The sequence below is a fragment of the Callorhinus ursinus genome, unplaced genomic scaffold (genome assembly GCF_003265705.2).
Source record: "Callorhinus ursinus isolate GAN/ISIS: 27379988/994484 unplaced genomic scaffold, GSC_fseal_2.0 scaffold29, whole genome shotgun sequence".
In the NCBI taxonomy this organism is placed as follows: domain Eukaryota; kingdom Metazoa; phylum Chordata; class Mammalia; order Carnivora; family Otariidae; genus Callorhinus; species Callorhinus ursinus.
The window spans coordinates 18,267,600-18,277,799 of record NW_027397091.1 but is presented as its reverse complement, the minus strand read 5'-3'; positions in this window follow the sequence as shown (position 1 = coordinate 18,277,799).

The following is a 10,200-nucleotide window of genomic DNA, read 5'->3' as shown; positions in this document are numbered from 1 at the left end:
GAATCACTGAACTCTACATCTGAAACTAATAATACACTATATGTTAATTAATTGCATTTAAATAAAATAAAGTTTCATAAATAAAATAATCAGTAGGAAGCCTGTTTCTGGAATGGTTACTGCCCAGAAAACAAGGCCAGAGAAACTTTTAAAAATGGTCCTTGAATAATTTGAGAAATGATCAAGAGCCATATGAGTAAAGAGTAATCCAAAATATGTGTTGACCATTAGAGGAGAAAATCTTCACATCATTTTGTAACAATTCCCTCCCCCAATTTTCCAGATGGAGAAACTAAAGCCCCAAGAGGGAAACAGTATGCCCAGTCACACAGCCAAGTCCCCCTTCTCCCATGCCCACACACCTCCCACAGTGACACCTGCTAGAGAAACAGCTGACCCTGAACTTAGTCACCTTTAACACTGAGATAATGGGACTATGACACATTTTTATACAAAGCACAAACCATGAGAAGCCTGCACCAGAAATCAAAAGACAGCTTGTGTCCATGTGCAACCTTGGACAAATACTTTACTCTCCCTGAGCCTGTTTCCCCACTGGTTACAAAGACATAAAAAGGATACGCCTGCCCTTTCTAATTCAAAAGGTGTCACAAGGAGGTAGTGGATGTGTTGTTCAATCATTTGGAAAAGAGTGGGAAGAGTGGGAATCCTATCACACACTTCTCAAGGCAAAGGACTTTGGTGAGGTGAGGGAGGTGGGGGTCAGACACTCAGACAATGAATGAGGATGGAGTGGGTAGGTGACAGGCTGGAGGGACAGATATGAGCTAGGCTCTGGAGTGAAGGGTGAACAAGGTAAAAAACTCTAGGCACACCATGCGGTGGATATTTCTGCAGCGATAGAAATGTCCTGTGTCTGTGCTCTCCAATAGCCACATAGCTATTAAGCACTGGAAGTGTGGCTAACAACTGCAGAACTAATTTTTACATTTTAATTTTTACTCACTTAAATTTAAATAACCACGAGTGGCCAGTAGCTCTTGTATTGGACCTGGAAGATCCTGACCATACTTGGAGCCCTAAAAGGAAAAATATGTGTTACCCCTTCTTACCTCCCTATAAAATGCTGCTTAACAACATTGCAGTTAACCAGCAATTCAACAGCTCCTCAGTTGCTCTTATGAGACTTTCGTTCACTTGGAAATGAAGAGCCACAGTGGCAAGGGTTGGTAAATGGGGTGAGAGTCGGGATGTATATTTATCCCTTCACATACTCTTTCCTCCCTGAGTCATAAATGCTTCAGTTTGAACAAAATTCCAGAAAATATAAAGAGGTTTTTAAAGAAATATGAGGACTCTTGCTTGATTCCTGACTCTCTCTCTCTCTCTCTATGGGATGCGGTGGACCAGCGTGGGGGATACTCAGAAATGTCCATTACCACTTAGGTAGAGGGAGGAATGGAGCCACCTCCCACAGCTTCTTAACCTTTCAGTTATCATTGATCCCTTTGGCAGGCTGCAGAATCCTGTAGAACCCTTTTCAGAAGAATACATTAGGTTATAAAGGAAACTAGATTGAAATGTAATCCTACTGTAGATTAAGAGCTCCTGAATTTCGGGCGCCTGGGTGGCTCAATTGGTTGGGCAACTGCCTTTGGCTCAGGTCATGATCCTGGAGTCCCTGGATCGAGTCCCGCATCAGGCTCCCTGCTCAACGGGGAGCCTGCTTCTCCCTCTGACCCTCCCCCCTCTCATGTACTCTCTCTCTCTCATTCTCCTTCTCTCAAATAAATAAATAAATAAATCTTAAAAAAAAAGAGCTCCTGAATTTCTGCATAGTGAGAGTCCCTTTGCTTTGACCCCCCCCACCCCACTCTCCCCGTCCCCTCTCCCATCAGCTGCCTGCTTGGCCAACTCAGGGTGAATCTGGACAAGAAGACCAGTCAGGACCTGCTTTCTTCCCTGGAAGGTGCAACACTGGAAGGCAGAAGGATTGCCTTCTGTGTCAGGGAAGAGTGTCTGAAATCACCACAGATCCTGGCATGGTGAGACAGTAGAGGGACAATATTACTCCAAGGCATTAATTTGGGTCTGAACAGGCACATGGCCAGTCAGGGGCTAAGAGATGGGCTGTTGTGTTTGCTTCCCTGTAAACCCTTTCTAACTCCCACTTCACTCTTTTCTGTGGACAGAATGCCATTTCATAAAATTAGACATGATATGAGCAACAGAAGAAAATAACAAGGCAAATCAAAATACCACTCTTCACGCAAACACCCTTTTAAAGTTTACCACCCTGATCCCATGCCATTAAGACAAAGCAATTAGGAACGCTGTTGTCAAGCACTGCCCCCATCCCCGCCCCCAGCCCCGCCCATTGGGATGAAAGGCTCTAAAGAGTCTTGGGCAATGTACTGGACAGGGCACCTGTGCAGGACGCACAGGAACGATGACCGAAGCTAGGGTAAATAATCAAATGTGGAAACCAGATAAAAATTCACCTTGCAGCAGGAGCTCAGAGCTTTCAAATGCAACTGGTGCAAAATAAACAAGGCAATCCATTCCTATCTGAATCCTTACTTTTATTTTTTTTATTTTTATCTTTTTGCTTTTTTTATTATGTTAATCACCATTACATCATTAGTTTTTGATGTAGTGTTCCATGATTCATTCTTTGCATATAACACCCAGTGCTCCATGCAGTACGGGCCCTCTTTAATACCCATCATCAGGCTAACCCATCCTCCCACACCCCTCCCCTCTACAACCGTCAGTTTCTCATAGTCCATAGTCTCTCATGGTTCGTCTCCCCCTCCGATTTCCCCCCCTTCATTCTTCCCCTCCTGCTATCTTTTTTTTTTTTAACATATAATGTGTTATTTGTTTCAGAGGTACAGGTCTGTGATTCAACAGTCCTACACAATTCACAGCACCCACCATAGCACATACCCTCCCCAATGTCTACGACCCAGCAACCCATCCCTCCCACCCCCCACCACTCCAGCAACCCTCAGTTTGTTTCATGAGATTAAGAATTCCTCATATCAGTGAGGTCATATGATACATGTCTTTCTCTGATTGACTTATTTCACTCAGCATAACACCCTCCAGTTCCATCCACGTCGTTGCAAATGGCAAGATCTCATTCCTTTTATGGCTGCATAATATTCCATTGTATATACAGACCACATCTTCTTTATCCATTCATCTGTCGATGAATATCTTGGCTCTTTCCACAGTTTGGCTATTGTGGAGATTGCTGCTATAAACATCAAAGTGCCCGTACCCCGTTGGATCCCTACATTTGTATCTTTGGGATAAATACACAGTAGTGCAATTGCTGGATTGTATGGTAGCTCTATTTTCAACTTTTTGAGGAACCTCCATACTGTTCCAGAGTGGCTGCACAAGCTTGCATTCCACCAAAAGTGTAGGAGGGTTCCCCTTTCTCCACATCCCTGCCAACATCTGTCGTTTCCTGACTTGTTAATTTTAGCCATTCTGACTGGTGTGAGGTGATATCTCATTGAGGTTTTGATTTGGATTTCCCTGATGCCAAGTGATGTTGAACACTTTTTCATATGTCTATTGGCCATTTGGATGTCTTCTTTGGAAAAATGTTCATGTCTTCTGCCCATTTCTTGATTGGATCATTTGTTCTTTGGGTGTTGAGTTTGATAAGTTCTTTATAGATTTTGGATACTAGCCCTTTATCTGATATGTCATTTGCAAATATCTTCTCCCATTCTGTCGGTTGTCTTTTGGTTTTGTTGACTGTTGCTTTTGCTATACAAAAGCTTTTTATCTTGATGAAATCCCAAGAGTTCATTTTTGCCCTTGCTCCCCTTGCCTTTGGCAATGTTTCTAGGAAGAAGTTGCTGTGACTGAGGTCGAAGAGGTTGCTGCCTGTGTTCTCCTTTAGGATTTAGATGGACTCCTGTCTCACATTGAGGTCTTTCAATCATTTGGAGTCAATTTTTGTGTGTGGTGTAAGGAAATGGTCCAGTTTCATTCTTCTGCATATGGCTGTCCAATTTTCCCAACACCATTTGTTGAAGAGACTGTCTTTTTTCCATTGGACATTCTTTCCTGTTTTGTCAAAGATTAGTTGACCATAGAGTTGAGGGTCCATTTCTGGGTCTCGATTCTGTTCCATTGACCTATGTGTCTGTTTTTGTGCCAGTACCACATTGTCTTGATGATGACAGCTTTCCAGTAGAGCCTTGAAGTCCAGAATTGTGATGCCACCAGCTTTGCTTTTCTTTTTCAACATTCCTCTGGTTATTCGGGGTCTTATCTGTTTCCATACAAGTTTTAGGATTATTTGTTCCATTTCTTTGAAAAAAGTGGATGGTATTTTGATGGGGATTGCATTGAATGTGTAGATTGCTCTAGGTAGCATTGACATCTTCACAATACTTGCTCTTCCAATCCATGAGCATGGAACATTTTTCCATTTCTTTGTGTCTTCCTCAATTTCTTTCATGAGTATTTTATAGTTTTCTGAGTACAGATCCTTTGCCTCTTTGGTTAGATTTATTCCTAGGTATCTTATGGTTTTGGGTGCAGTCGTAAATGGGATCGACTCCTTAATTTCTCTTTCTTCTGTCTTGTCGTTGGTGTATAAGAATGCCACTGATTTCTTTGCATTGATTTTCTATCCTGCCACTTGACTGAATTCCTGTATGAGTTCTAGCAGTTTTGGGGTGGAGTCTTTTGGGTTTTCCACATACAGTATCATATCATCTGCAAAGAGTGAGAGTTTGACTTCCTCTTTGCCGATTTGGATGCCTTTGATTTCTTTTTGTTGTCTGATTGCTGTGGCTAGGACTTCTAATACTATGTTGAATAGCAGTGGTGATAGTGGACATCCCTGCCGTGTTCCTGACCTTAGGGGAAAGGTCTCAATTTTTCCCCATTGAGAAGGATATTCGCTGTGGGTTTTTCATAGATGGCTTTTATGATATTGAGGTATGTACCCTCTATCCCTATACTCTGAAGAGTTTTGATCAAGAAAGGATGCTGTACTTTGCCAAATGCTTTTTCTGCATCCATTAAGAAGATCATGTGGTTCTTGTTCTTTCTTTTATTAATGTATTGTATCCACATTGATTGATTAGCGGATGTTGAACCAACCTTGCAGCCCAGGGATAAATCCCACTTGGTCGTGGTGAATAATCCTTTTAATGTACTGTTGGATCCTATTGGCTAGTATTTTGGTGAGAATTTTTGCATCCATGTTCATCAAGGATATTGGTCTGTAGTTCTCCTTTTTGATGGGGTCTTTGTCTGGTTTTGGGATCAAGGTAATTGTGGCCTCATAAAAGGAGTTTGGAAGTTTTCCTTCCATATCTATTTTTTGGAACAGTTTCAGAAGAATAGGTATTAATTCTTCTTTAAAAGTTTGGTAGAATTCCCCTGGGAAGCCATCTGGCCCTGGGCTTTTGTTTTTTGGGAGATTTTTGATGACTGCTTCAATTTCCTTTGTGGTTATAGGTCTGTTCAGGTTTTCTATTTCTTCCTGGTTCAATTTTGGTAGTTGATACATCTCTAGGAATGCCTCCATTTCTTCCAGATTATCTAATTTGCTGGCATAGAGTTGCTCATAATATGTTCTTATAATTGTATTTCTTTGTGATCTCTCCTCTTTCATTCATGATTTTATTTATTTGGGTCATTTCTCTTTTCTTTTTGATTAGTCTGGCCAGGGGTTTATCAATCTTGTTCATTCTTTCAAAGAACCACCTCCTAGTTTCATTGATCTGTTCTACTGTTCTTCTGGTTTCTATTTCATTGATTTCTGCTCTGATCTTTATTATTTCTCTTCTCCTGCTGGGTTTAGGCTTTATTTGCTGTTCTTTCTCCAGCTCCTTTAGGTGTAGGGTTAGGTCGTGTATTTGAGACCTTTCATGTTTCTTGAGAAAGGCTTGTATTACTATATACTTTCCTCTTAGGACTGCCTTTGCTGCATCCCAAAGATTTTGAACAGTTGTGTTTTCATTTTCATTTGTTTCCATGAATTTTTTTAATTCTTCTTTAATTTCCTGGTTGGCCCATTTATTCTTCAGTAGCATGCTCTTTAGGCTCCATGTATTTGAGTTCTTTCCGACTTTCCTCTTGTGATTGAGTTCTAGTTTCAAAGCATTGTGGTCTGAAAATATGCAGGGAATGATCCCAGTCTTTTCGTACCAGTTGAGACCTGATTTGTGACCTAGGATATGATCTATTCTGGAGAATGTTCCAGGGGCATTAGAGAAGAACGTGTATTCTGTTGTTTTGGGATGGAATGTTCTGAATTAGATCTGTGAAGTTCATTTGGTACAGTGTGTCATTTAAAGGCTTTATTTCCTTGTTAATCTTTTGCTTAGGTGATCTGTCCATTTCAGTGTGGGGGATGTTAAAGTCCCCCACTATTACTGTATTGTTGTTGATGTGTTTCTTTGCTTTTGTTATTAATTGCCTTATATAATTGGCTGCTCCCATGTTAGGGGCATAGATATTTACAATTGTTAGATCTTCTTGTTGGATAGACCCTTTAAGTAGGATATATTGTCCTTCCTCATCTCTTATTACAGTCTTTGGTTTAAAATCTAATTTGTCTGATATAAGTATCACCACCCCAGCTTTCTTTTGGTGTCCATTAGCATGGTAAATGGTTTTCTACCCCCTCACTTTCAATCTGGGGTGTCTTTGGATCTAAAATGAGTCTCTTGCAGACAGCCTATTGTTGGGTCTTGTTTATTTTTATCCAATCTGATAACCTTTGTCTTTTGATTGGGGCATTCAGCCCATTTACATTCAGGGTAACTATTGAAAGATAGGAATTTAGTGCCATTGTATTGCCTGTAAGGTCACTGTTCCTGTATATTGTCTGTGTTCCTTTCCGGTCTATGTTACTTTTAGGCTCTCTCTTTGCTTAGAGGACCCCTTTCAGTATTTCTTGGAGGGCTGGTTTCGTGTTTGCAAATTCCTTTAGTTTTTGTTTGTCCTGGAAGCTTTTTGTCTCTCCTTCTATTTTCAATGACAGCCTAGCTGGATATAGTATTCTTGGCTGCATATTTTTCTCATTTAGTGCTCTGAAGATATCATGCCAGTCCTTTCTGGCCTGCCAGGTCTCTGTGGATAGGTCTGTTGCCAATCTAATGTTTCTACCATTGTAGGTTACAGATCACTTCTCCTGAGCTGCTTTCAGGATTTTCTCTTTGTCTCTGAGACTCATAACTTTCACTATTAGATGTCAGGATGTTGACCTATTTTTATTGATTTTGAGAGGGGTTCTCTGTGCCTCCTGGATTTTGATTCCTGTTTCCTTCCCCAAGTTAGGGAAGTTCTCTGCTATAATTTGCTCCAATATAACTTCTGCCCCCTCTCTCTTTCTTTTTCTTCTGGGATCCCAATTATTCAAATATTGTTTCATCTTATGGTATCACTTATCTCTCAAATTCTGCCCTTGTGATCCAGTAGTTGTTTGTCTCCCTTTGTCTCAGCTTTTTTTCCCACCATTTGGTCTTCTATATCACTAATTCCCCTTTCTGCCTCATTTATCCTAGCAGTTAGAGCCTCCATTTTTTATTGCACCTCATTAATAGCCTTTTTGATTTTGACTTGGTTAGATTTTAGTTCTTTTATTTCTCCAGATAGGCTTTCTCTAATAATTTCCATGCTTTTTTCAAGCCCAGCTGGTATCTTTAAAATCATCATTCTGAGCTCTAGTTCTGACATCTTACTAATGTCCGTATTGATTAGGTCCCTGGCAGTCAGTACTGCCTCTTGTTCTTTTTGTTGAGGTGATTTTTTCCACCTTGTCATTTTGTCCAGAGGAGAAGAGATGAATGAGAGAACAAAATGCTAACAGGGTAACAATGTCCCCAGAAAATATCCACTAAACAAACCTGCTTCTCCCTCTCCCATTCCCCCTTCTTGTGTTCCTGCTCTCGCTATCTCTCTGTCAAATAAATAAATGAAATCTTTAAAAAAAATAAAATAAATAAAATAATAAACAAATCAGAAAAGACCTGAAACTGGGGGAAAAGAAAGGGTAAGAAAGGTAAAAGAAAAAAAAAAGATAAAAACAAACAAAATGAAAACAATATGATCAAATAATATGATCAGGCTGTTGCATAGATCGGTGCCACACACTAGATTTTGGGCGTATTTTGGTCTGTTAGAAGAAAGTGCCTCCCAAAATTTCAAAGAAAAAAACTTATATATGTACAAAAATAAGGGTTAATACGATGAAGGGATGGAATATGACTGTAAAGATGAAAATTATAAAAGATTTTATAAAAGGAATTGATAAGAAGTTGGTTGAAGAAAGAAGAGGATTTAAAAAAAGGCGTGGGGGAGAGGATGTAATCAGGCAGGAGACTAGAACAAAGCCATACACTAGAGACTTAGGGTATATTTTGGTCTGTTAGAAGAAACTGCATCCCAAAATTTTAGAGAGAACAACATATATATATATATATATATATATATATACACATCAAAAATAAGGGTAACTACTATGAAGGGATAGAATATGGCTCTAAAAATGAAAAATAAAAAAGATTTTTTAAATAAAGGGAATGATAAGATGTTGGTTGAAAAAGGGAAAAAGAAAAATTCAAAAAAAAGTTAAAAAAAATTAACTTTGAAAGACTAAAGAATCGTGGGGAAAAAGCCATGGATTCTATGTGCAGTATTTCCCTAGTGCTGGCGTTCTGCCGTTCTCATTTATCGGTAAACTTGGTCTTGGCTGGCTGTTCTTGCTGACCTTCTGGGGGAGGGGCCTGTTGCCATGGTTCCCAAATGTCTTTGCCGGAGGCCGAATTGCCCTGCCTTTGCCGGTCCAGGCTAAGTAATCTGCTTGGGTTTGCTCTCAGGAGCTTTTGTTCACTGCAAGCTTTCGGTACAGCTTTGGAGGACGAGAGTGAAAAAGGCGGCTTCCCAATCTCCGCTCCAGAGGGGCTGAGAACGCGGGGCCCCACTCCTCAGTGAGCCCCCAGAGAAAAGCAGTCACTCGTGTCTCCCCATCTCTGGCCGCACTCCTTGCTCACCCAGCCTGTGACCGAGTGTTTCTATCTCTGGCACCCGACCCTGCAGAGTCTCCAAGATCCCTGCGGTGCGCTCCTGCGCCGCTCCTCCCAGGGGAGGAAGAGGAGTCTCCCTGTATCTGCCTCTTGTTGGGTCCCTTCTCGAAGAGCAGTGGCCCAACTGTGCCATGGATCATGGTTTATGGCAACCCCGAGCTGAGAGCCCACTCTTTGGCTCCATCTCTGCTGGCTTCCCTGCTCTGACACCTGGGAGCTCTGCCGCACTCAGGCACCCCCAGTCTTCCTGTGACTCCGAGGGTCCTGAGACCACACTGTCCCACAGAGGGTTCCACCCCTTGCTTAGCCACTGGAGTGACATCCCTCAGTGGAGCCGAATTCTAAAAGTTCCAATTTTGTGTTCCGCTGCTCTATCACTTGCCAGAAGTGGCCGACGGAGGCCCCCTCCCCCGCCATCTATGCTCTCCAATATCACCTCGAATTCACTTCTCCGCATGTCCTACCTTCCAGTAAGTGGTCGCTTTTCTGTTCAGAGAGTTGTTGCTACTCTCCTCTTCGATCTCCTGTTGAGTTCGTAGGTGTTCAGAATGGTTTGATACCTATCCAGCTGAATTCCTGAGACCAGACGAAATCCAGGTCTCCTACTCCTCTGCCATCTTGCCCCTCCCTCTCTGGATCCTTACTTTTAAAGGCTGTAAACCTGGAAGATCATGTTGTGATTGAGTCCAATTATGTGGTTGAAAAGTAAGAGAAGGCAATGCTAACATTGCTTTCGTAAAGATCCCAGGATTACAAACTGGTAATGTTATGTCCGACAGGAATTTTTCCATTCTGGATTGTTTTTTTTTCTTTCTTTCTTTTTGTTCCCCCATTTATAGGACACACATGTATGCCATAATATTACCTTCATGGATTCTGATAAAGCTGGTCTTAAAAGCAAATTGATTTCATTAAACATTCTAACACCACATCAATTTAAAAGGTTCTTCAGACTTTGCAGGCATGAAAGTTATTCAAATAGAATTTCTATGAATATTGTAATGTGTGTTTAGTAATGGTTGCCGTGAAGCTGTTCTTGGCTGTGCCAGGCACTAAAAACATACTTTTACATTAAATATCAATATTTTAGAGATTTCTGCTGAAAATTTCAGTGAAGTCTGTTTCTAAAATGTATGTTGTGTCAAGTCTTAGTAAAAGTAACACAATA